The sequence below is a fragment of the Hemitrygon akajei genome, chromosome 8 (assembly GCF_048418815.1).
Source record: "Hemitrygon akajei chromosome 8, sHemAka1.3, whole genome shotgun sequence".
Lineage (NCBI taxonomy): Eukaryota > Metazoa > Chordata > Chondrichthyes > Myliobatiformes > Dasyatidae > Hemitrygon > Hemitrygon akajei.
Window position 1 is genome coordinate 54,898,931 of NC_133131.1, and position 27,278 is coordinate 54,926,208.

Here is a 27,278-nt window from a genome sequence, read left to right on the forward strand (position 1 = left end):
ATGTGGTACACTTCTAGTGTCTCCACAATGAAGACTGATGCACTGTACTCATCTAGTTCATCTGCCATTTCCTTGCCCCCGTTATTATTTCTCCTGCTTCATTTTCTAGCTGTCTTGAATCCTCTTTCAATTCTCTTTTTTTTTTACAAACTTGAAAACAGCTTGTTCTGTCCACTTAGATTGTCATAAGGGGGCGTTGGGAATGGACCCAAATGCAGGACACAGACGCTGAAGTACTAGGAACAGGACGGGACAAAACTAAAGGACGGGACAGGTCGCAGACTAGGCTGGGAAAGCAGGACCAGGACGAGGGACTGGGAACAAGGAGCCTGGGCGTCGACTCCGAGCCCGAGAATGGACAAAGACCCAGAATCTGGGTCTTGACTCAGGCTCGGACCCCAAACGAGGTGAGGACGTAACGAGGCCTGGGTTCTTGGAGCTTGAGGCTGGGGTCTTGAGATTGAGGCTGGGGTCATGAGGCTTGAGGCTTGAGGCTGGGGTCTTGAGGCTTGAGACTTGAGGCTAGGGTCTTGGGGCTCGGGGCTTGAGGCTGGAGTCTTGAGGCTCGAGGCTTTAGGCTGGAGTCTTGAGGCTCGAGGCTTGAGGCTCGAGGCTGAGGCATTGAGGCTGGGGTCATGAGGCTTGAGGCTTGAGGCTGGGGTCTTGAGGCTTGAGACTTGAGGCTGGGGTCTTGGGGCTCGGGGCTTGAGGCTGGAGTCTTGAGGCTCGAGGCTTTAGGCTGGAGTCTTGAGGCTCGAGGCTTGAGGCTCGAGGCTGAGGCTTGAGGCTGGGGTCATGAGGCTTGAGGCTTGAGGCTGGGGTCTTGAGGCTTGAGACTTGAGGCTGGGGTCTTGGGGCTCGGGGCTTGAGGCTGGAGTCTTGAGGCTCGAGGCTTTAGGCTGGAGTCTTGAGGCTCGAGGCTTGAGGCTCGAGGCTGAGGCATTGAGGCTGGGGTCATGAGGCTTGAGGCTTGAGGCTGGGGTCTTGAGGCTTGAGACTTGAGGCTGGGGTCTTGGGGCTCGGGGCTTGAGGCTGGAGTCTTGAGGCTCGAGGCTTTAGGCTGGAGTCTTGAGGCTCGAGGCTTGAGGCTCGAGGCTGAGGCTTGAGGCTGGGGTCATGAGGCTTGAGGCTTGAGGCTGGGGTCTTGAGGCTTGAGACGAGGCTGGGGTCTTGGGGCTCGGGGCTTGAGGCTGGAGTCTTGAGGCTCGAGGCTTGAGGCTGGAGTCTTGAGGCTCGAGGCTTGAGGCTGGGGCCTTGAGGATCGAAGCTTGCATTACTCGGAGGCTGGAGCTTGGAGGCAGACTAGGAACTGTACATCAACATAGAGCCGGGACTCATCTTTAACAAGACACTAACATGAGACTGGGTCGTACATAGACATAGAGCCGGGTCTTATCCTTCGACAATCGGGACGCAACTTTCACTCCACACCAAGGTGGGGCAGGTCCATCCGTCGGGCAACGACAGAACGGCCTGACTTACCCCACGGGGGCGAGGACGACAAGACAGATCATCCCGCAGGGCAACGGCAGAACGGCCTGACTTACCCCACGGGGCGAGGACAGGAAGAGACAAACACCGAAGAACGACAGACAGTTCCATCTCTGCATCGGGGCTGCTCCGAGCGGCCGGCATCCTTGGCTGCTACGGAAACAACCGGATCCCTACCTAGCTCAGAGTGGCTGACGACCACCCAGCTGGCCCGGGAAACGGCAGAATCCATACCGCAATGACAGCTCCGACTACTGACAGCAAGGATCCAAGAAGCAATGGTTCACCAAAGCGGCCTAGAGTTGGCAAGTGGCCATTCTAGCCTTCCACCGGCTATTTGCTCCCAGGGAATCTTGACAAGACGACCCCCCAAACGCACTCAATCCCAGGGCCACATATATTACCAGCGTCAAGATGAGCATCAGGTGCTTATGGTTAAGTCCAACCGAAACAAGGGAAAGCCAGAGGACCCGGAGTCCGGAGTCCATGGACCGGACTGTGAACCAGAATGCGGACTTCGGACCGGACCATGACATAGATATTATTTGCTGGCTTGCTTTCATATTTCACCTTTTCCTTTCTGATGATTCTTTTAATCGCTCTGTGTAATTTAAAAAAAATCCCAATCCTCTACTTTCAGCGTTTGCGATCCTATGCCCTAGAGTCGCCCCCCGATGTAAAACGGTGATGCACCCGGTTAGAATTCTCTCCGCGATACACTTGTAGAACTTTTCGACTGCCTTCGGTTTCATACCAAAATATTATCGAACTGTAAATAAAATATAGACGCTGACGTGCCTTCTTTGTCAATGTGTCGGTACGTTGGGTCCAGGTTAGTTCCTCAGAGCTTTTGTCATGTAGGAACATGAAACTGCTCTTGTTTGCCATTTCTGATCCCCCAATGAGAACTGTTGGGCGTTCCCTCGTCTTGTGCTTTCTGAAGTCCACAATCAGTTCTTTGGTCTTTCTCATGTTGAGTGCAACGTTATTCCTGTGACAGCGCTCATCTAGCTGACATATCTCGTTTAACTTCCCGTCACCACTGGAAATTCTCCCAACAATGGTTGTATCGTCAGCAAATTTATAGATAGCATTTGAGCTCTGCCAAGCCACAGAGTCATTGGTGTAAAACGAGTAGACCAGTAGACGAATCACATATTGCTTAGCTGCGTCAGTGTTGACTCTGAAAGAGCTGTATTCAATGAACAGCAGCCCAACGTAAGTATAAGTATTATCCAGGTGATCCAATGCAGAGTGCAGAGTCAATGAGATCGCATCCACGGTAGACCTAACGTGGCGGCAGGAAATTGAAATGGGACCGAATCTTTGCTAAGACAAGAGTTTATTCTAGTCATAACCAAATTCTCCAAAGGAGTTCATCACTCGCTATGTGAGTGCTTCTGGACGATAGTCGGTACGATAGCTCACTCCGCTCTTCTTCGACATTGGCCTGATTGTTGCCCATCTGAATCATTAGGAAACCCAACTGTAGCAATGACAGATTTGTTGGCACAGGTTTTCCGAGCCATTGGGCCCTGTCCACGCGCAAGTTCACGTTCTCGAAGGACAGAGTGAGGTCAGCCTCTGGAGACAGAGATCACACGGTCACCGGGTGCTGCAGGGTTCCTCATAGCTATAGTTGTATTTTCCCTTTCAAAGCCCCCATAAAAAGCCTAGAGCTCATGTGGGAGTGAAGTATCAATTTATTTATGATTTTAAGTTTCGCTTTGCAGTAAGCAATGGGCTGCATCTCATGTCATAGTTGGCGTCCATCCGAATCAGCCTCCAACCTCGTTCCTTTCCTCGCGTCAAGCTGTCATACCTCGACTTCTTGTATAGTCCTGGGTCAGCAGTCTTGAAAGCCACAAACCTAAACGTCTGCAGACTACGATTCAAAGGTAAATCCCTAAACATAGTCCAGTCCAACCACAGCCTCAAAGCAGACCCGAAGCGCTGCTTATGCGGTCTTCAGTCTCCGCCTGTACTCGGAGTAGAAAATCAACCAGGTGATCAGATTTTCCAGTATGGCAAAGCGAAGAGAACGATAAAAAAAAAAAAGAATTACTCTGTCGATAAATCCTGTTGAGGAATGTTTCTCATCCTAATACACAATCGGACACAAATGGAAGCGTCTCCTCCCGACACAAGAAGCAGCTCAAACGGAAAGGATTCCAGAGACTTCTCCAGCGACAGAGGAAGAAATGCATATCTGACAACGAGAGGGGAAGGGGGCCGTTCCCTACTGCTGATGGACTGAGTTGAGTAGGAATTTAAAATATTTTGTTGTTGTCACGTGTATCGAGTTCGAGTGAAAAGCTTCTCCCTCATAATTGACAAATTATTACACATTGCAATACACATTACACGTTACACATTGCATTGAGGCGGCACAACCAAAAGCAATAACTAGCTGCAGAAAGAAGTGTAAGAAGAATAAAATGACAGAAGGAACACAGTCCGTGTAAATAATAAGGTGCAGCGTCATAATGAGGTAGATTGTAAGGTCAAGTATCCAGTTTATCCTACCTGGAACAACGACAGGAAACTTCAGTGTCTGCCTGTATTCGGAGTAGAAGTGCAGACAGGAGAACGATTTGAAAAATCAGTTACTCAGACAATATATCCTGTTGGCGAATGTTTCTCATCCCAATACACAATCAGGGAGAAATCGGAGCTTCTCCTCTCCCCACAACAAACAGCTGAATGGGAAATAATTCCTGAGATTTCTTGGGTCGTGGAGGAAGGAATGTATGTCTGAAAAGCGCGGGTTACCCAATCATGCATCAAATATTGGTTTGACCCCGTGTTCCCCCTATGTTCGGGCAACCGATCGTACTTACGCGTCCGCTTCTCGTGAGTGTATTCTTTATTATCGCCGTCTGTCACGGGGAAGACCAGGGGTTAATTTCTCCGATGGGGAATTGGTTTTGTTCTTTGCATATTAAATATAGTTGCAAATCCAATTTTCAAAGCAAAAACAAAATGGAGAAAGAGTTTAAATCAGAATCAGAATCAGGTTTATTATCACCGGCATGTGACGTGAAATTTGTTAACTTAGCAGCAGCAGTTAATTGAAATACATAATCTACCAGAGAGAATAATAATGAATAAAATAAAACATAACAGTAACTAAACAAGTAAATTAACAACGTATATTGAATAGAGTTTTTTTCCAAATGTGAAAAAAGCAGAAATACTGCTTATTAAAAAGTGAGGTATTCAGAATCAGAATCAGAATCAGAATCCTTTATTATCGCCAGGTATGAGGACACATACAGGGAATTTGATGCCGGTTTCCCTGAGCTCTCTCTGTACAGAATTAAAAGCAAACAAAGCGATAGTGCAAATAATCAGAAACTATATACATTAAGGCCCACCTCATTGAATGTACAGGTGGTCTTGATTTATAATAGACTAAAATTCAAGTGTTCATAAGACATGGCATACGGAAAGAAACTATTCTTGTACCTATTTGTCCTGGCATTCAGTGATCTAAAGCACCTACCAGAAGGAAGGAGTTGGAACAGGTGATGTCCAGGGTGTGACGGGTCTACAATAATGCTGCTTGCTCGCTTCCTGACTCTAGATGCATATAAGTCCAGGATCGAGGGCAGCTTCACACCAATAATCCTTTCCGCAGCCCTGACGGTTATTTGGAGTCTATTCTTGTCTTGTTTGGTAGCTGATCCAAACCAGACAGTAATGGACGAACAGAGAACAGACTGGATTATTTCAGAATAGAATTGAATCAGCAGCTCCTGAGGCAGGTTGTACTTCCTGAGCTGACGTAGGAAATACAATCTCTGCTGAGCCTTTTTGGTAAGAGTATCTGCGTTGGGTGTCCACTTCAGGTCCTGGGAGATTGTGACACCCAGAAATCTGAAGGTCTCCACAGCAGACACAATACTGTTGAGTATAGTGAGTGGGGGGAGTCCACTGTCATCTCCGCAGTCTTAAGCATATTTATCTCCAGATTATTCTGACCACACCATAGGGCCAGCCTTTCCACCTCCAGTCTGTATGCAGACTCATCACCATCTCGGATAAGGCCAATGACAGTTGTGTCGTCTGCAAACTTCAGGATTTTAACAGATGGATCCTGTGAGGTGCAGTCATTAGTGTAAAGGGAGATATTCAAAGCTTCAATGTCCATTCAGGAATCGGATGGCTGGGAAGAAGCTGTTCCTGAATAGCTGAGTATAAGCCTTCAGGCTACTGTTCCTCCTACGGAAGGTATAGTGAGGAAAGGGCATGCCGAGGTGTTGGAGGTCCTTAATAATGGACTCTGCTTTTCCAAATCCAAGATTGGAGTTGAAGTGATCAGTTCATTGGGAATATGGAACAGTCCACTCTGCAATGATCCCGGGAAGGGTGAGTGTTCGACAGAAATGGATTTTGTTCAGCCTCTGTCCTCAAATATCCGCCTGACCTGATGACTTCCTTCAGCATGTTGTGCAATGTGCTCTGGATTTTCAGTATCTGCTGAATCTCTCATGGTTATAGCCGAAATATCAGCCCTTAGACAAAGAGAAGTAAGGCAAAGAGACGCAGAGAGAAAGCACCAGGGTGTGTGACATCAGGGTCATAGGCATAGGAACAGGCCGGTCAGAATATTAATATAAATATCATCCATTGCCGAAAAGTCGGAAACGAGATCTCCGTCTGGGTCGGAGCACAGAGACCGGATAATAAACGCACTGGTCAGGAAGTAAGAGATAGCGAATGGAGGACGGAAGGAACCCGTAATAGACACGAGGGGCGACAGGGAAGACAATCCAACATGAAGGAAAACAAATAGAACATAGACCATAGAAATCTACAGCACATTACAGGCCCTTGGGCCCACAATTAATGCCGGCCATGTAAACGACTCAAGAAACTGCCTGGAATTCCCTAACTGTTTAGTTCTCTATTTTCCCGATAGATAATCGGGACAACCAGCAAAGCGAACAGGCAAAAAGAATGGACAAGACCAGACATGTTTACCGATCAGCAGAGCGGCGCAGCGGGAGGGTGTAGGGTCTGTCAACCAAAGTCCAACAGATCAAACCCATCCTCTGCTATTCTTCAGCTGAATACTTTATCGCAATTCACTGTCAAGTCTCACAAGCTAACAACACACATTTCACTCAGAAAAAAATCTCGTATTTCGGCTTTAAATTTGAATTCACTCACTACATGATTTTGTGAGATTTGTCAGGAAGCCTGCGGGTAAACAGATTGTTTCTGCCGTGACCAGCGATTGATAGATAGATAGATAGGTAGATAGATAGATAGATAGATAGATACTTTATTCATCCCCATGGGGAAATTCAACTTTTTTCCAATGTCCCATACACTTGTTGTAGCAAAACTGATTACATACAATACTTAACTCAGTAAAAAAATATGATATGCATCTAAATCACTATCTCAAAAAGCATTAATAATAGTCCAACAAACATTATTCTTTGCTGCGTGGAGCTGTGGTCCGCTGTTGAACAGAAAAGGCTGGAAACCCTCAAGACGTAAATAAACATCTGTGGGGGAGAGAAACAGGATTAACCTCTCAGGTCCGCGACCCTTAATTAGAAATGAAGTCGACAGGAGAAGATAACCTTCAGTGTGAAATAAGGTTGGAGGCTGGGATGGTGAGAAAAGGGAATCAACTATGACACGGCGAGACCAATACATGATATAAAAGGAATGGCGGACATACAAGGTCGGCCGCTTTACACATGGAAAAGGGTAAAACTCGGCCAAACCGCCAGAGAGATGCCGGAGAGAAATGCTCAGTTCTGTTAGAGTCTGAAAGACTTTTCATTAAGTTCTTCATGCAAGAAGTGGTTGGCGTTTGGGTGGCAATACACGGGGCGCCGCTGGAGACAGTTCTCGCAACAGTGGGCATTTGAATTAGTTAGGCCGAGACGTTCATGACCAAGTGTTGAGAACGAGGTGCAGCACAGGCGGGAGTGTTCTGTTCCGTATAGGCCTGGCGGGCTCTGTCGCATTGTGACCCGGCATTACACCAGTCAATGCAGAAAGACCGGATGAAGCCCGCGTCGGAATGGTGGGGGGGGGGGGGGGGAGTGACGGGTCGACATTCCACAGGAATCAATGTAGACAGCGAGCTGGTGGGGAATAGAGAGTGAACCGATCGGTAAGCCTCGTCTGCACCTTCCCCAATTCTACACATCTTGCCTGTAAAGTGTCAACTACACGTGTCCTAATTTGTTGTAGAATCTGGGATAGAACGAAAAGTGGAAGCTATTCTGGTCCGTTCACAGATTTAGCGGGAATTCCATCCTTGATAGACTACAGTGAACGATAATTTACGATTCGCTCTTACATTCACAGTGTGAATTAACGTGTGTCGACCACCTTGCCGGCTTGAGATCTAAGCAGAATGCCTACGATGTAAGAGGTTAATTTATGTAGTCTTAAAGAGCACAAATTGCGATGGCTGGTAATCGAACCCGGGACAACTGCTTGGAAGGCTGCTATGCTCACCACTTTACTCATTATGGATCAGGAGTACCGAGTAGTGAAGCACCTCCAGTCCTTCCACGTGACTCGATCATTCCCCCAACTGTCCAAATGCTTTCTGGCGGATCATTCTTCGCTCTGCTGCAGGTCTTATTCCGGCCGGTCAGTGTCGCCATCCTCCAACAGTCCGGAGTAACACAATAACCAGTGAGTATTCACCCATTATCCGAGTAACTGAGAGTAGATCCCTCAGTGAGTCGAGGAGCTACAAACGGTGTCTTGCCTCACGCATTAGCAAATGGGAAAATAAATCCTGATTATAAATGTTCTTTAGAAAGGCAAATGGATATGGGAAGGGGAAGAGATGCGGATAGATGAGAAGAGCTTACTTCAGGCCTGCAACCTTTTCGACGCTGAAATTGTTCAAAAATTCTCTTTTGTATTTTTGTATGTTTGCTTCCAGTTAACATTTGAAGCAGGAAAACAGTCTGCCCTTCGGGGCATTTAACCACAGTCTCTCGTGTGACTGGCAGAGATACGAACCACCATAGTAACGACGAATAATCAGGATTATGCAAACTGTAATACGTTTGTCAGGGTGCAAGAGGGGTCGAAGAGTGATCCTGATGTTTGTTGTTGAATATGGCGTTTTTTAACTCATTTCCGCCTCACCGTGTAAGTAGAGGGCGGCTCTCAGGATTCAAAGACTGGTCAAACGAAAGACTCCCATTAGGGTCCAATAGCAGTTTCAGGAAGAGCATGAGTTTGTTTAAACGAGCTAGGGTGGATGTTAACAAAGGTGGGGGTCCTTGTCTGGATTTGACCCTTACATGTGCGCAATTTGCATGGGCATAGCTGCTGTGATGCAAAGGCTAACTTTGCGGAGTGATCATTCTCTCATCCTGTGTATGTAGGGGTTGTGGAAGCAGATGGCGATAAGACATCAGACAACGTTATGAATCAAAATTTGAGCATAGTTCGACGTGTTCGGAGCTATATATATTTCAATGCCAGACTTGGCCATGGCCGATTTAAAATATGGAAAAGAGCAGCAAAGTCGAAGGTGTCAGGGACAGTGGAAGGAGACAGATCAATTGTCTTTGTTCCGGCCATGGGCTTAGAGATAGAGGTTGCCATTTTGTGGAAATGTTTTATGCCCTCCATATTGTGACACGAAGTTTCTTTCTTTTCTGTATTTTAAAGTAAACACAACGTTGCTTCAGGCGCTCTGCTGATCTAAAGATCAGTTCCAAATAAGATGTTATTTGTGATATGTTTCTGACACAATATAACATGCAGGTTTATAAATGTTGGGGGCTGTGCCTGTCTGGAGTGATTCGACTTGGTTACTGAAGAGAACAAAGAGCCATAAAGTACCAATTGACACGTGCTGTAAAACGGGCAATAAATTAATGCTGGCCTGGAGCAGAGCTAATACTAAGTATTGAATGTTAGACACATGACATAGAGCCAATGGCATCGGACGACTAAACTGGAATTTATAAACAGTGAATATAAAACTAGACATTTCGATTGCTCTATCAGCGATAAATCTCTCAATTGAGTCATCATCACAAGGAAGATCACCTGCCCAGTGGATCCCCTGTTTCGGTGTTATAAATTGGAGAAGTTACTTGAATGAGTATTGGTACAGACAGAACAGTGGACTTCATGCTCTAAGTTGTTAGCCGGAGGTCAACATAGTTACAGAAACAATAGAATGCGAACTTTGATTAATTACCAGTTGCGTAGTCAATGTCTAAATCTAGTTCCGTTGATGAGCAGTCAACTTAGTTTGGTGTCCCGGAGTGGTCTCGAAAATGAAAATGGACGTCTGGATCCTTAGTTTCGAGCCGACCCACTCGCGGGTTTAGTATATTAAAACAAGGAAATGAAAGGACAAGAAGAACCCAGGCTGTTGGGAAGACTGGAGAGATTCTGTCGTAGTTACCTATCAAGAAATTGGCCTGACTATAAGGCGTAGATGGACAGGTTTGAGAGAGTAGGGTCAGGAACCCTGGGGAGGTATTGTGGAAAGCAGTCTGAGAAAATAAATCAAAGAAATAACAAGAGATTAAAAGAGCCATTGCAATGGGAGGTATCCAGGAAGGTCCAATTTAAAGGAAAAGAGAAAAACTGGAACTGGGAGGGAGAAAGAGAGAGGGAGAGAGAGACAGGGGGGAAAGGGAGAGAGGGAGAGGGGAGGGGAGGGAGAGAATGATCAAATTCTGAGGGAAGAAGGTCAGGCGAAATTGATCCGCTTGACTCGGTTTCATACTGAGTGCGAGAGAAAGGGTCAAACGGGAAGCGGAGTGTAAACAGGTGAACACAGTAGCAGAGAAATTGAAAAGTGAGTTCTGGCATGAGTGACTGCTTTGAACGTCGTGCAGAAATCGGCAGTTGAGAATAAAGGCAGCAACGAGCACAGAAATTGTTTAAAACAAAACGAAAAACTGCAAATTCCTCTCTCAGCTTGGAGAGGAGTGGTATGTGCTCGCCAATCCAGGCAACATCCTTTTAAATCTCCACTGCGCCCTTTCTACGGTTTCCACATCCTTCCTATAGTGAGGCGACTAAAAATGAGCACAGTACTTCAAGTGGGGTCTGTCCAGTGTCCTATATAGTTGCAATATTACCTCATGGCTTCTAAATTCAACACCATGATGATGAAGACCAATACACCATATGTTTTCTTAACAACAGAGTCAACCTGCGCAGAATCATTGTGTGTCCTATGGACTCAGACCTCAAGATCCCTCTGATCCTCCACACAACCAAGAATCTTACGGTTAATACTACATTCTGTCATCATTTTTGATCCACCAAAATGAAACACTTCACACTTATCTGAGTTGAACTCCATCTGCCAATTCTCAGCCTATTTTTGCGGCCTATCAATGTCTCCTTTTAACCTTTTACAGACCTGCACAATATCTACAATACCTCGAACCTTTGTGTCATCAGCAAATTTACTAACCCATCCCTCCCCGTCTACATCCAGGTCCATTATAAAAATCACGAAGAGTAGGGGTCCCAGAACAGATCCCTGAGGCACATTTCTAGTGACCGAGCTCCATGCAGAATATGACCGACTTGTGGGCAAGCCAGTTCTGGATCCACAAAACAATTTTCCCTTGGATTCCATGTCTCTTTACTTTCTGAATAAGCTTTGCATGGGGTACCTTGTCAAATTACTTACTCAAATCCATATATGCTGCATCTACTGTTCTACCATTACCAATCTGTTTAGAACATAGAACATAAAACACAGAAAAACTACAACACAATACAGGCCCCTCGGTCCACAAAGTTGTGCCGAACATGTCCCTACCTTAGAAATTACTAAGCTTACCCATAGCCCTCTGTCATGGTCCCGTCTGGCAATTCCGGATCTTGCTATATCTCCGTAATTGTGCCTTAATCCCCTCGTCTGATGTCCAATCCTTCCCAGTTACACTAATTACTGCACACCTGGTTCCCAATAGCGAACATCGTATAAACCTCGGACGCCAAAGCCATGCTTTGCCAGTTCGTTGGTCAACTCTATTGTGAGTAAATCTCGTTTCCTGATTCTATAGGACTGTCAGCTCTAAGCTCAGCGTCTTTTTCTGGATACTCTACGTAAAGCTTGTCTCCGTATGAAGACTCTCCTGGATACAGGTTCCCAGTTCGCAACGGTGCTAACGCCTCACAACTCTGCCTCCGCGTCTGTGTCCTGCAATTGGGTTCGTCCTCAGCCTCGTCCTTGCAACAGAACAAACTGCCCAAGAATGAACCCAGCGGACACGGACCCCGTAGAACAGGCCCTCACCAGCCAGGGCTACCTACTGGGCGCCTACGACCAACTGCAGAGAGCAGTACTTCGCGTACTGTCCACGAATATGAGGAAGGTCAGTGAGCAGGTTGATAAGGTATTCGCTTCTCTTACTCCTTTCCTTCTAAGAACCCCGACTGACCAAACTGCACGGCCTGGGAAGGCTACACCCCTTAAATCGGCAACACAATCCCCTTGAGAGCCGTACGTACCAGAACCGGAACCCCACGCTGGGGACTGAGGGAAGTGCAGGACCTTTTTATTACAATGCTCTTTGGTCTTTGAGCAACTGCCAACTACATACACCTCGGACAGATCAAGGATTGCGTTCATCATGGGGCTGTTACGAGTGGATGCCTTGGCATGGGCCACCGCGATCTGGGACAACCGACCAGAGGTCTGTTCCTCCTTCCCCTCCTTCGTCTCCGAAATGAGTAAGGTCTTTGAACAGTCCATTTGCAGTACGGACGCCGCTAAGCGCTTGCTAACTCTATGTCAGGGTTCGCAAAGCATAGCAAAATACTCCATCAAGTTTCGAACATTAGCTGCCGACTGCGTGGAATGACGTGGCACTACGAGGAAAGTTTCGACAGGGCCTGTTAGATAAGATAAAACATGAATTGGCAGCGAGGGAGGGCGCGGACAGCCTGCACTCTCTGATCTCTCTGGCCACTAGGCTAGATAATCGACTTCAAGAGCGTCTGAGAGAAAATACCAGTCGCTCCGCTTCTCGGGCAGCCCACGTCCCACCTTACCATCTTCAACCAGCCTCCGTTCCCCAGCCGCTTCAAGTATAGCTCCTGCTCAGAACGTTCCCACTACCCTGGGGGAGGAACCGATGCAGTCGGCAAACAACATTATGGATAATCCATTCACTTTACATAATGCGCAGGGGTCGCCTTATAAACCTTTAAGGTTCATAAACCACATTTTGTGGTGGGCAAAAAGCAAATATAGCATAATGCTTAGCCATACAAGCATAACGGTCCAGATTCTGATCAGTGTTGAAATAACTGGAGGGGATAATGTCAAAAAAAGGTAGGGGAGAAAATCAATCACCTCTGACAACTACAACAGTTCCAGTTGAAAAGTGCAGATATGATACAATGGACATTTCAGATTTCACTTCGAGGCTTTCCAATCAATGACTTACTGTAAAGGCGTACACATACACCATTCTGGCAGGCACCAGACTGGTGCCAGCTGTAGCAAATGATTATCTACTTATCACTGTGTGCAGAAGGTATAGGAGCAAATGTAATGTTGGTGAGGGGAAATAATAAATCCATTGCTAAACCTTTCTGACTACTTAACATACTGTATCATATTTTCAAGTACTATTGAAAAACATGGAGACTATCAAAGACAACCAAAATATTAAATGCACTAATTAGTTCAACTTTGACAAAATTACACCAAATATGCCTGCTACAGTCAGTAGCTTTACATTCACATCCTCTTCTCTCCTCCCACCCCCACCTTGCCACATCACATTTCTAAGCTTCAAAATTCAAAGTCTAACAAAGCCCACTTCCAGTATTCCATATCCTGTGCATTTTACACTTGCAATGAAACCACAGAAGAGCTCATTCTTTATCACTTACCCTCGACTTTCCATCTGCATCCATAAAGAGTTCCAGGTAAGTAAACTCACCAACTACAAACCAGATCCCAGACGAAACATACACGGAAGGGAGAAAAGCCAAGAAAACAATTGGATTCAGCAAAAACATTGACAACGTTATGTAGTAACCTGAGCCCTCTAAAAGCCAGAATATCATTCCACATTCCTAAACCTTCTTACTATGCTATGTACAGGTGTGCAGTGATCCCAAGTCTAACCCAATCTAGAAAGGTCATATTAAACTACAACCCTTAGTAACATTGTTACCAGTTACTAACAACATTACACACAACAAACACGAGGAAATCTGCAGATGCTGGAAATTCAAGCAACACACACAAAATGCTGGTGGAACACAACAGGCCAGGCAGCATCTATAAGGAGAAGCACTGTCGACGTTTTGGGGCCGAGACCCTTCGTCAGGACTAACTGAAAGCAGAGTACTAAGAGATTTGAAAGTAGGAGGGGGAGGGGAAAATGCAAAATGATAGGAGAAGACCGGAGGGGGTGGGACGAAGCTAAGAGGCTGGAAAGGTGATTGGCGAAAGGGATACAGAGCTGGAGAAGGGAAAGGATCATGGGACGGGGAGGCTCGGGAGAAAGAAAGTGGGGGTGGGGGGGGGGGGAAGCACCAGAGGGAGATGGAGAACAGGCAGAGTGATGGACCAGAGAGAGAGGAAAAAAAAAACAACTACATATGTCAGGGATGGGGTAAGAAGGGGAGGAGGGGCATTAACGGAAATTAGAGAAGTCAATGTTCATGCCATCAGTTTGGAGGCTACCCAGCCGGTATATAAGGTGTTGTTCCTGCAACCTGAGTTTGGATCCATTTTGACAGTAGAGGAGGCCATGGATAGGCATATCAGAATGTGAATGGGACGTGGAATTAAAATGTGTGGCCACTGGGAGATTCCGCTTTCTCTGGCAGACCGAGCGTAGTTGTTCAGCGAAACGGTCTTCCAGTCTGCGTCGGGTCTCACCAATATATAAAAGGCCACCCCGGGAGCACCGGACGCAGTTATACCACACCAGCCAACTCACAGGTGAAGTGTCGCCTCACCTGGAAGGACTGTCTGGGGCCCGGAATGGTGGTAAGGGGGGGAGGTGAGTGGGGGACAGGTATAGCATTTGCGCTTGCAGGGATAAGTGCCAGGTGGGAGTTCTGTGGGGAGGGACATGTGGACCAGGTAGTCGCGGAGGGACTGATCCCTGTGAAAAGCTGAGAGGGGGTAGGGAGGGAAAGATGTACTTGGTGGTGGGGTCCTGTTGAAGGTGGCGGAAGTTGTGAAGGATAATATGCTGGATCCGGATGCTGGGGGGGGGGGGTGGTGGTAGGTGAGGACAAGGGGCCTGTCCCTGTTGTGGTGACGGGAGGATGGGTTAAGGGCTGAAGTGCGGGAAGTGGAGGAGATGCGGGTGTGGTCATCTCTGATGATGCCAGAAGGGAAACCACGATTCTGAAGGAAAGAGGACATTTGAGAAGTCCTGGAATGGAAAGCCTCATCCTCTGAGCAGATGCGGCGGAGACGGAGGAACTGGGAATAGGGAATGGCATTTTTGCATTGGGCAGGGTGGGAAGAGATATAGTCAAGATAGTTATGGAGTCAGTGGGTTTGTAGAAGATGTTAGTGATAGTCTGTCTCCAGAGATGGAGACCGAGAGATCATGAAAGTTGAGAGATGTGTCCAAGATGGACCAAGTGAATTTAAGGGCTGGGTGAAAGTTAGAGGCAAAGTTGATGAAATTGACGAGCTCAGCATGGGTGCAAGAAGCAGCACCAATGTAGTCGTCATTGTAGCGGAGGAAAAGTTGGGGAGTGGTGCCAGTATAGATTTGGAGCATAGACTGTTCCACATAACCCACAAAGAGGCAGGCATAGCTGGGGCCCATGCGAATGCCCATGGCTATGCCTTTGATCTGGAGAAAATGAGAAGAACCAAAGGAGAAGTTATTGAGACTTAGAACAAGCTCTGCCAACCCGAGGAGTGTGGTGGTGCTGGGGAACTGGTGGGGTCTGTTTTGTCCAAAAAGTAGCGGAGGGTTTTGAGGCCTTCTTGATGGGGGATGGAGGTGTATAAGGATTGAACATCCATGGTAAAAGTGAAGCAGTCGGGGCTGGGGAATTGGAAGTTATTGAAGAGGTGAAAGACATGGGATGTATCCTGGATGTAGATGGGGAGAGACTGAACTATGGGGGATAAAATTGAGTCCAGGTAGGCAGACACAAGTTTGGTGGGGCAGGAGCAGGCTGAATCTATGGGTCTGCTGGGACAGGAAGTAAAACCGAGCTGTGCGGGGTGTGGGAGTTACGAGTTTTTTTGGCTGAGAGAGGAAGGTGTCCGGAGTAGATGAGGGTGGAGATGATGCAGGAGACAGTGGATTGATGCTTTTTGGTGGGGTTCTGTGGCAGGGGTAAGTACGAGGAGGTGTCGGAGAGCTGCCGACATCTCCGCCGCATCTGCTCCCAGGATGAGGCTTTCCATTCCAGGACTTCTCAAATGTCCTCTTACTTTCAGAAACGTGGTTTCCCTTCTGGCGTCATCAAAGATGACCACACCCGCATCTCCTCCACTTCCCGCACTTCAGCCCTTAACCCATCCTCCCGTCACCACAACAGGGGCAGGCCCCTTGTCCTCATCTACCACCCCACCAGCCTCCGGATCCAGCATATTATCCTCCGCAACTTCCGCCACCTTCAACAGGACCCCACCACTAAGCACATCTTTCCCTCTCTACCCCTCTCTGCTTTTCGCAGGGATCGTTCCCTCCGCGACTACCTGGTCCACGTGTCCCTCCCTACAGAACTCTCACCTGGCACTTATCCCTGCAAGCGCAAAAGCTACACCTGTCCCCACACCTCCCCCCTTACCACCATTCCGGGCCCCAGACAGTCCTTCCAGGTGAGGCAACATTTCACCTGAGAATCTGCTGGAGTCGTCTATTGCATCCGGTGCTCCCGGTGCGTCCTCCTCTACATCGTCGAGACCCGACGCAGATTGGGGGACTGCTTCATCGATCACCTACTTCACCGTCACAATAGACTGGATCCTCCCAGTTGCCACCCACTTCAACTCTGCCTCTCATTCCCATGTAGATATGTCCATACATGGCCTCCTCTACTGTCTTGATGAGGCGAAACTCAGGTTGAAGGAGCAACACCTCATCTACCGTCTGGGTTGCCTCCAGCCTGGTGGTATGAACATTGAATTCTCCAATTTCCGGTAATTCCCTCCCCCTCCCCCTTCCGCTATCTCAGGTCCCTCTCTGCCTCACTTCCCTTTCAACTTTCTGCTTCTTATCTCTAGAGTTCTTTCATGCTTATCCCCTCCCCTTCCCCCCTTTAACTTTCCTCTGATTGGTTTTCCACCTGGTGCTTCTAGGCCCTACCCACTCTCCTATCTCTATTACTGGGCTTCGGCCCTCTCTTCCTCCCCATTCCTGATGAAGGGTCTGGGCCTGAATCTTTGGCTACTCTTTTCTCACGGATGCTGCCTGACCTGTTGAGTTCTTCCAGCGTTGTGTATGTATTCTTTGATCCACAGCATCTGCAGTTGTATTTTTCTGTACAGAGAAGATTTACCTGGGTTTCAGCACCTAAGTTACGGAGAAAGGCTGAACAAGTTAGGTCCTTATTCTTTGGAGCGTAGAAGGTTCAGGGGACACTTGATAGAGGTATTTAAAATTATGAGGGGGATAGATAGAGTTGACGGTGGTAGGCTTTTTCCATTGAGAGTAGGGAGATTCAAACAAGAGGACATGAGTTGAGAGTTGGGGGGCAAAAGTGTTAAGGGTAACATGAGGGGGGAATTTCTTTACTCAGAGAGTGGTAGCTGTGTGGAACAAGCTTCCAATAAAAGTGGTAGAGGCAGGTTCGATATAGTCATTTAAATTAAAATCGGATAGGTATATGGACAGGAAAGGAATGGAGGGTTATGGGCTGAGTACAGGTCGGTGGGACTAGCTGAGAGTAAGCGTTCGGCACAGACTAGAACAGCCGAGATGGCCTGTTTCCGTGCTGTAATTGTTAAATGTTGCATGGTTATTCGAACCGATAAGTCCCCGGGGCCTGACGAATATTCCCCAGGCTGCTCCACGAAGCGAGGGAAGAGATTGCTGAGCCTCCGGTTAGGATCTTTATGTCCTCCTTGTCCACTAGAATGATACCGGAGGATTGGAGGAGGCGAATGCTGTCCCCTTGTTCAAAAAAAGGTAGCAGGATAACTTATAGACCAGTGAGCCTTACGTCTGTGCTGGGAAAGTTGTTGGAAAAAATTTCTTAGTGATAGAATCTATGGGCATTTAGAGGATCATGGTCTGATCAGGAACAGTCAGCATGGCTTTGTGAAGGGCAGATCATGTCTAACAAGCCTTTTAGAGTTCTTTGAGGAGGGTGACCAGGCATATAGATGAGGGTTGTGCAGTGGATGTGATCTACATGGATTTTAGTAAGGCATTTGACAAGGTACCACACGGCAGGTTATTCAGAAAGTCAGAAGGCATGGGATTCAGGAAGTTTGGCCAGGTGGATTCAGAATTGGCTTTCCTGCAGAAAGCAGAGGGTCGTAGTGGAGGGAGTACATTCGGATTTGAGAGATGTGACCCTGGGTTCCAAAGGATCGGTTCTATGAATTCGTGATTTTTATTAACGACCTGGATGTATGGGTGGAAGTGTGGGTTGGCAATTTTGCAGACGACACAAAGGTTGGTGGTGTTGTGAATAGTGTTGGGGATTGTCGAAGATTGCAGAGAGACATTGTTAGGATACAGGAGTGGGCTGAGAAGTGGCAGATGGAGTTCAACCCAGTGAAGGTGTGTGATGGCACACTTCGGAAGGACAAACTCCAAGGCAGAATACAAAGTAAATGGCAGGAAACTTGCGAGTGTGGAGGAGCAGGGGATCTGAGGGTACATGTCCATAGATCCCTAAAAGTTGCCTCACAGATAGATAGGGTAGTTAAGAAGCCTATAGAGTGTTACCTTTTATAAGTCGTGGGATAGAGATTAATAGCCGTGGTGTAATGATGCAGTTCTATAAAACTCTGGTTAGGCCACACTTGGAGTACTGTGTCCAGTTCTGGTCGGCCTCAGTATAGGAAGGATGTGGAAGCATGGAAAGGGTACAGAGGAGATTTACCAGGATGCTGCCTGGTTTAGAGAGGAATGCATATGATTAGAGAATAACGAAGCTAGGGCTTTACTCTCCGGAGAGAAGGAGATGAGAGGAGACATGATAGAGGTATACAAGATATTATGAGGAATAGATAGAGTGGTAGCTAGCGCCTCTTCCCCAGGGCACCACTGTTCAATACAAGAGGATATGGCTTTAAGGTAAGGGGTGGAAAGTTCAAGGGGGATATTAGAGGAAGGTTTTTTACTCAGAGAGTGGTTGGTGCGTGGAATGCACTGCCTGAGTCAGTGCTGGAGGCAAATGCACTAGTGAAATTTAAGAGACTACTAGACAGGCATATGGAAGAATTTAAGGTGGGGGTTATATGGAAGCAGGTTTTAAGGATAGGCACAACATAGGGGGGCCGAAGGGCCTGTACCATGCTGTATTGTTCTATGTTCTATGTTCTATATCAGCCAATGAGAGCTCGTGCTTTATATCGGTCCAAATGTCTCTTCAATATCAACAATGGCGTTGTTGATAATGAAAAATTTCTCCCCTCGTGTTCTTTCATAAGTTTCAATTTTAAGACCATAAGGCCGTAAGATATAAATGCAGAATTAGGCTATTTGCCCCATGAAGTCTGTTCCGCCATTTTAACATGACTGAATCAATTTTCCACTCAACCGCAAGCTCCTGCCTTCTGCTTGTATCCCGTCATGCTCTGACCAATCTGTCAAACTCTGCCTTAAATATACGTAAAATATTGGCTTCCGCCACTTCGTTTTGCAAAACACTCCACAGATTCACCATTCTCTGGCGAAAGAAATTCGATCAATGCCCCTCATCATCTTTCTATAGTATCCTGTAGTGAGGTGACCAGAATGAACACAGTACTAAAAATGGGATCTAACTATGGCCTTTTATATCTGTAACAGTACCTCACGGCTTTTGAACTTAGTCCCTTGGTTGATGAAGGCCTTTTTACATAAAATGTGAACCTCCTAAGCATCTTTGCATATACTATTGACAAAGACCCCCAGATCTCGCTGATTCTCCAAACAGCTAAGAGTCATAAATTGAATTCTGTCTTCGAATCTGACCTACTAAAATGAACCACTGGGTTGAACTCCATTTGCCACCTCTCAGCCCAGTTCTGCATCCTATCCGTGTCCTACTGTAACCTCTGACAACCGTTCAGACTATCCACAACACCCGCAACATTTGTGTCATCAGTAAACTTACAACCCCAGCCTTATACTTCCTCATCAAGTTCATTTCTAAAAATTACAAAGAGTATGGGACCCAGAACAGATCCCTGCGGAGCACCACTAGTTACTCTTCTTCATGCAGAATACAAACCATCTACAACCATCCATTGCCTTCTTTAGGCAAGCCAATTCTGTGGTTCACAAAGCAAGTTCTCCTTGGACCTTGCGTCATTACTTTCTGAATGAGGAACCGCATCAAAATTCTTATTGAAAGTCATGTGCACAACATCCAGTGTGTTTTGTTACATCCTCATAGAATCAAATCTTAATTCGTAAGGTGAGTCAGCCATGCTGACTGCGCCTAATGAGATTATATTTCTCCAACTGTTCATAAGTCCTGCCTCCCAGGATCTTCTCCAACAACTTGCCCCCTCTGAAGTAAGACTCATCGGTCTATAATTTCCTGGGTTGTCTCTACTCCATTTCTTGAACAAGGGAGGCAATGTCTTCTAATCCTCTGGTACTTTTTCTATCCCTATGATGACACAAATGTCATTGCCAGAGGCAGCAACCTCCTACCTCGCTTCCCACAGTAGCCTGGGATGTATGTCAAATTGATTTCCTCCAACGTGTGTTGAACTGGGTAAAATTTGTGATGCCAGAGCTCACATTGAGAGGAGATCTTATAGAAACATCTAAAATTATAAAAGGGATAGATAATATAGAGGCAGGAAATTTGTTTCCACTGGTAGGTGAGACTAGACTCAAGGTTTCAAGATTCGGGGCATTGGGATGGAGATGAGGAGGAACTGCTTTTCCCAGAGCGTGGTGAATCTGTGTATTTCTTTGTCCAATGAAGAAGTGGACGCTAGATCAGTATTTAAGACATGGTTGGATGGATTTTGGCACATTAGGTTGAAATTAAAGGTTATGGGGAAGAGGCAGGTAGGTGGAGATGAGTCCATGGCCAGATCAGCCATGATCTTATTCAATGGCAGAGCAGGCTCGATGGGTCAGATGCCTCCTTCTGCTCCTTCTTCTTATGTTCTCTATGTTCTCACACAGACTAAAATCTTACCTGAAATATCGTCTGTCACCCATTGATGTCTTTTGGAAATATTTTTTACAGGTTTGAAATAGCAGAACGCTTGTGTATGGGAATCTCAAACACAACAACATATTTTTGCTACCTCTGGCTAGATATTTAAGGAGTGAGCAAATACTTTCTTTGCAACACGAACACATCTGTTTTCAAACCTTGAGATGAAGAATGTCTCATCAGAGCTGGAAATGTATTTTGTGTATGAAATGAAGTTTTCTATTGTAACTCAGTGAAATCCCTGGAACCGGAATGCTGAGAAAACATCACATATGTTCACTGGAGATCAGTTCTTCAACTGCATTGATTGTACAATGAATTCAAACGTCTGACTTTCTGAATTGCTAGAAAACTTGTCTCAGTGAGATATCATTCTCCTTCTCTTAGTCTCACAGACTCACAGACTGCACGGAGACACGCCAGTCAGTTCACAGTGGGGAGAGGCCATTTGCATGCTCTGTGTGTGTGAGGGGAGATACTCAGTCATCCAGCCTGAAGATACATCAGTAAGTTCACACTATAGTGAGATGCTCCACCTGTTCTGACTGCGAAAAAGCAAATCTTTCTATCATAGATGCTAAAACTCGCCCATGAGAGGAGAGCAACCTGCTTAGAGGGTGGGAAGGCACGCAGACACTGAACCACACCATAGTGTCACCAGTGAGTTCACATTGGGGAGAAATCATTCACCAGCTTTGAATGTGGGAAAGGGATCAGTCAGCCATCTCAACGGAATGAATATCAGCAAGTTCACACTGGTAGAGGCCTTTCACCTGCGCAGACTGTGGGAAGAGATTCACTCACTCGTCTAAACTACAGAAGACCAGCGTGTTCACACTGGGGAGAAGCCTTTCACATGCTCTGAATGTGGGAAGGGATGCAGTCAGGCAAATCACCTGCTAGAACATCAGTATGTTCACACTAGGAGAGGCCATTCAGCTGTCCTGAATGTGGGAAAACATTCACTCAACTTTCTCAGCTTTGAGTCACCAGCAAGTTCACACTAGGAGAAACCATTCATCTGTTTATAATGTGGTCAGGGATTCACTCTGTCATCTCAATTGAAGGAACATCATCGAGTTCATACTTGGGAGAGGCCCATACTCCTGTGTTCTGAATGTAGGAAGGGATTCACTCAGTTATCTCAACTACAGAGACACCAGCGAGTTCAAACTGGGGCAAACCATTCACACGCTCAGTATGTAGGAATAGATTCACTTGGTTATAAGCGACCATAAGCGAACATAAGGAACATAAGCGACCCCACACTGGGGATACTGTGGAAGGAGCTCACACGGTCATCTGACATGAAATACATCAGAGAGTTCACACCAGGGAGAGAGCACTTGCCTGTTCATATTGTGGGAAGGGATCACTCGGTCACGTCACGTATCCGTGACCAGGTTACCGAACCAGCAGAAATGGGAAACACTTTGGAGTCTGGTATTACTGTAACTAATAGTGGTTATTAGTAAACTAAGTAATGCAGTACTATAAAAATGCAATATATGAAACAGGTTAGCAATACTATATACAGAAGTGTGGAAATAGGAATCAAAACCAAGCTCTTTCAACGTCTAGGGGTAATGGATAGTCTTACGATGGTGAAAAGTTCAGTTCAGTTCATTTTAGATCGAGGTAGTTGCTGGTGTACCGTTGAGAGAGAGAGAGAGAGAGAGAGGAGAGAGAGAGAGAGGAGAGAGAGAGGAGAGAGAGAGAGTGAGAGAGAGAGAGAGTGAGACAGAGAGAGAGAGAGAGAGAGAGTGAGACACAGAGAGAGAGAGAGAGAGAGAGAGAGAGGAGAGTGGAGACAGAGAGAGAGAGAGAGAGAGAGTGAGAAGAGAAGAGAGAGAGAGGAGAGAGAGAGAGAGAGAGAGTGAGACAGAGAGAGAGAGAGAGAGAGAGAGTGAGACAGAGAGAGAGAGAGAGAGAGAGAGAGAGAGAGTGAGACACAGAGAGAGAGAGAGAGAGAGAGAGAGAGGAGAGAGAGATGAGAGAGAGAGAGAGAGAGAGGTGGTGCCGTTACCGTTCAAACTGTCCGTTGGCTTCCTGTCCTGTTATGGTCACCGACTATGACCACGTACGACCGTTCTTCAGCTGTGGATCTGTCTCCTAGGCAAGGGTGAAACACACAAACAAGCCCCCACCGGTTCGCACCTTTCACACACTGTGAGCTACTGATCGATTCCGCGAATCGATCGATCCTCCAAGCCCCCACCTTCGCGTGGGCGCACAATGCTCTTTCAGTGTCCCGTGGTGGGTCTGCTTGTGTCTTAGCAGACCTGCTTTTTTATCTCCCCTTTCAGGGTACCGGCTGTCCATCAACCCCGTCCCGCTTTTCTGTCTCTGCAAGAATCTTACAAGCAGGCAAAAGTGTCTTTGGAACAAAAGTAAACAATCAGCCAAGGAGCCATAATATTAAATCATCTCTCTCTCTCTCTCTCTCTCTCTCTCTCTCTCTCTCTCTCTCTCTCTCTCTCTCTCTCTCTCATCTCTCTCTCTCCTCTCATCTGCGCGGGTTGCCTCCCCCCTCTTCTTCTCTCTCTCTCATTAGCAGCATAGTTCACGGTGTGGGGGGGGGGAGGTGGTCAACTCTGGACCCCATCTCAGCTTGGTTTGCTCATCACAGACATATTAACTGACTGAACATTAGCGAGGTCATACTGGAGAAAGACTGTTTCCCAGCTCTGATTGTGGGAAGGGATTCAATCGGTCATGTCAACTGATCGAACATCAGCGAGTATACACTGGGGAGAAACCATTCAGCTGTTCTGAATGTAGGAAGAGATTCACTCCGTCATCCAGCATTGTGAGGCATAGCCGAATTCACACTGGTGAGAAACCGTTCACCGGCTCAGATTGTGAAGGAATTCACTCAGTCATCTGACTTTAAGGTACATCAGCAAATTGGCACTGGAGGACGCCACTCACCTGTTCTCAAAGTGGGAAAGGATTCACTCAAACTTCTCAACTGAATGAACATCAGCGAGTTCAGACTGGGTAGAAGCCATTCATCTGGGTTTGGTCACAGATCTCTCAGTGGGTGAGCACCTGGGGACAGTGACCACTGCTCCCTGGCCTTTAGCATTGTCATGGTAAAGGACAGAATCAGAGAGGATAGGATTTTTTTTAAATTGAGGAAGGGCAAATTATGAGACTATGAGACTGGAACTTGCGGATGTGAATTTGGATGATGTTTTTGCAGGGAAATGTACTATGGACATATGGTCGATATTTATAGATCTCTTGCAGGATGTTAAGAATAAATTTGTCCCGGTGAGGAAGATAAAGAATGGTAGGGTGAAGGAAACATGTATGACAAGTGAGGTGGAAAATCTAGTCAGGTGGAAGAAAGCAGCAGGCATGAGGTTTAGGAAGCAAGGATCAGATGGGTCTATTAAAGAATATAGTGTAGCAAGAAAGGAGCTTAAAAAGGGGCTGAGGAGAGCAAGAAGAGGGCATGAGAAGGCCTTGGCGAGTAGGGTAAAGGAAAACTCCATTCTTCAATTATGTAAACAACAAAAGTATGACAGGAGTGTAGGTAGGACCGATTAGAGATAAAGGTGGGAAGATGTGGCTGGAGGCTGTGGAAGAGAGCAAGGTCCTCAATGAATAGTTCTCTTCGGTATTCACCAATGAGAGGGAATTTGATGACCGTGAGGACAGTATGAGTGAAGCATGTTGATATTAAGGGAGAGGAGGTGTTGGTGTTGTTAAAATAAATTAAAACGGGTAAGTCACCGGGGCCTGACGGAATATTCCCCAGGCTGCTCCACGGGGCAAGGGAAGAGATTGCTGAACCTCTGGCTAGAATCTTTATGTCCTCGTTGTCCACGGGAATGGTACCGATGGACTGGAGGGAGGCGAATGTAGTCCCCTTGTTCAAAAAAGGTCGTAGGGATAGTCCGGGTAATCATAGACCAGTGAGCCTTACGTCTGTGCTGGGAAAGTTGTTGGAAAAGATTATTAGTGATAGGAGCTCTGGGCATTTAGAGAATCATGGTCTAACCAGGGACAGTCAGCATGGCTTTGTAAAGGGCAGATCGTGTCTAACAAGCCTGTTAGAGTTCTTTGAGGAGGTGACCAGGCATATAATTGAGGGTAGTGCAATGGATGTGATCTACATGGATTTTAGTAAGGAATTTCACAAGGTTCCACACGGTAGGCTTATTCAGAAAGTCAGATGCATGGGATCCATGGAAGTTTGGCCAGGTGGATTCAGAATTGGTTTTCCTGCAGAAAGCAGAGTGTCGTGGTAGAGGGAGTACATTTGGATTAGAGGGTTGGAACTGGTGGTGTCCCACAGGGATCGGTTCTGGGACCACTACTTTCCGTGGTTTTCATTAACTTCCTGGATGTGGGGGTAGGAGGGTAGGTTGGCAAGTTTGTAGACGACTTAAAGGTAGGTGGTGATGTGGATAGTGTAGAGGATTGTCAAAGATTGCAGCGAGAGATTGATGGGATGCAGGAGTGGGCTGAGAGTGGCAGATGGAGTTCAACCCGGAGAAGTGTGTGGTGGTACACTTTGAAAGGACAAACGCCAAGGCAGAGTACAAAGTAAATGGCAGGATACTTGGTAGTGTGGAGGAGCAGAGGGATCTGGGGGTACATGTCCACAAATCCCTGATAGTTGCCTCACAGGAAGATAGGGTAGTTAAGGAAGGTTATGAGGTGTTAGATTTCATAAGTCGGAGGATAGAGTTTAAGAGTTGCGATGTAATTAAAAGTTCTGGTCGCCTCACTATGGGAAAGATGTGGAAGCTTTGGGAAGGGTACAGAGGAGATTTACCAGGATGCTGCCTGGTTTAGAGAGTATGCATTATGATCAGAGATTAACGGAGCTAGGGCTTTACTCTTTGGAGAGAAGGAGGATGAGAGGAGACATGATAGAGGTATACGAGATGTTAAGAGGAATAGATAGAGTGGACAGCCAGCGCCTCTTCCCCAGGTCACCACTGCTCAATAAAAGAAGACATGACTTTAAGGTAAGGGGTGGGAATTTCAAGGTGGATATTAGAGGAAGGTTTTTTTACTCAGAGAGTGGTTGGTGCGTGAAATGTACTGCCTGAGTCTGTGGTGGAGGCAGACACACTAGTGAAGTTTAAGAGACTACTAGACAGGTATATGGAGGAATCTAAGGTGGGTGGATATACCCAATTTACACAATTTATTGTCTTTATGTTATTTGGGGTTTTGTCCATCTTTGTGTGCATTTTTTTCATACTGACTCTAAAGAGGATCCTGCTACATTACCCAAACTTTCTGTAGAGGTAATAGTGTCCCTGAGCAGTAATCCCACCCCTTCTCCCCTTTTCCCCCCTCTCCATCCCTTTTAAAGCACTGATATCCAGGAATATTGAGAATCCATTCCTGCCTCGGTGCCAGACAAATCTCTATAATGGCCACTACATCATAATTCCATGTATGTGTCCAAGCTCTCAGTTCATCACCTTTGTTCCTGATGCTTCTTGCATTGAACTACATGCACTGTAGCCCTTCTACCTTACTAACCTTACACCCTTTATTCTGTTTCTCTTTCCTCAAAGCCTCTTTATATGTAAGATCTGGCTTTACTCCATGCACTATACTTGCAGCTCACGCATGACCTTTATCCTCCTCCAGCTCACTATCTACTCTAACACTCTGGTTCCACTTCCACTGCAAATCTAGTTTAAACCCTTCGGAGCAGCCCTAGCAAACCTTCCCGCAAGGATGTTAGTCCCCCTTCAGTTCAGGTGCAACCTATCCCATCGGAACAGGTCCCACCTTCCCTGGAACAAGGCCCAATTGTCCAGAAACATGAAGCCCTTCCTTCTGCACCAACTGCTTAGCCACGTATTAAGCTGCATAATCTTCCTATTTCTAGCCTCACTAGCACGTGGCACTGGTAGCAATCCTGAAATTGCAACCCTGGAGGTCCTGTCCTTCAACTTTGCTCGTACCTTCCGAAACTCTCTTTGCAGGACCTCCTCCTTCTTCCTATCCACCTCATTGATCCCTACATGGACCAGGACATCTGGCTGCTCACCCTCCCTCTTGAGAATACGAAGATCTCAATCCGAGATATCGTGGACCCTGGCACCACAGAGGCAACAGACCATCTGGGATTCGCGATCTCGTCCACAGAACTTCCTATCTGCCCCCCCTAACTATCCAATCCCCTATCACTACTGCTCTCCTCTTTCCCCTCCTTCCCTTCTGAGCTGAGGGTCCAGTCTCAGTGCCAGAGTCGCAACCACTGCAACTTGTCCCTGGTAGGTCTTCCCCACCAACAGTATCCAAAACAGTATACTTATTATTGATGGGAGCGGCCACGGGGGTGCTCTGCTCATTCTGTCTATTCCTCTTCCATCTCCTGACAGTCACCCAGCTACCTGTCTCCTGTCTCTTGGGGGGTGACTATTTCTCTGTAACTCCTGTTTATTTCTGCCTCTGCCTCCCGAATGATCCGAAGTTCATCCAACTCC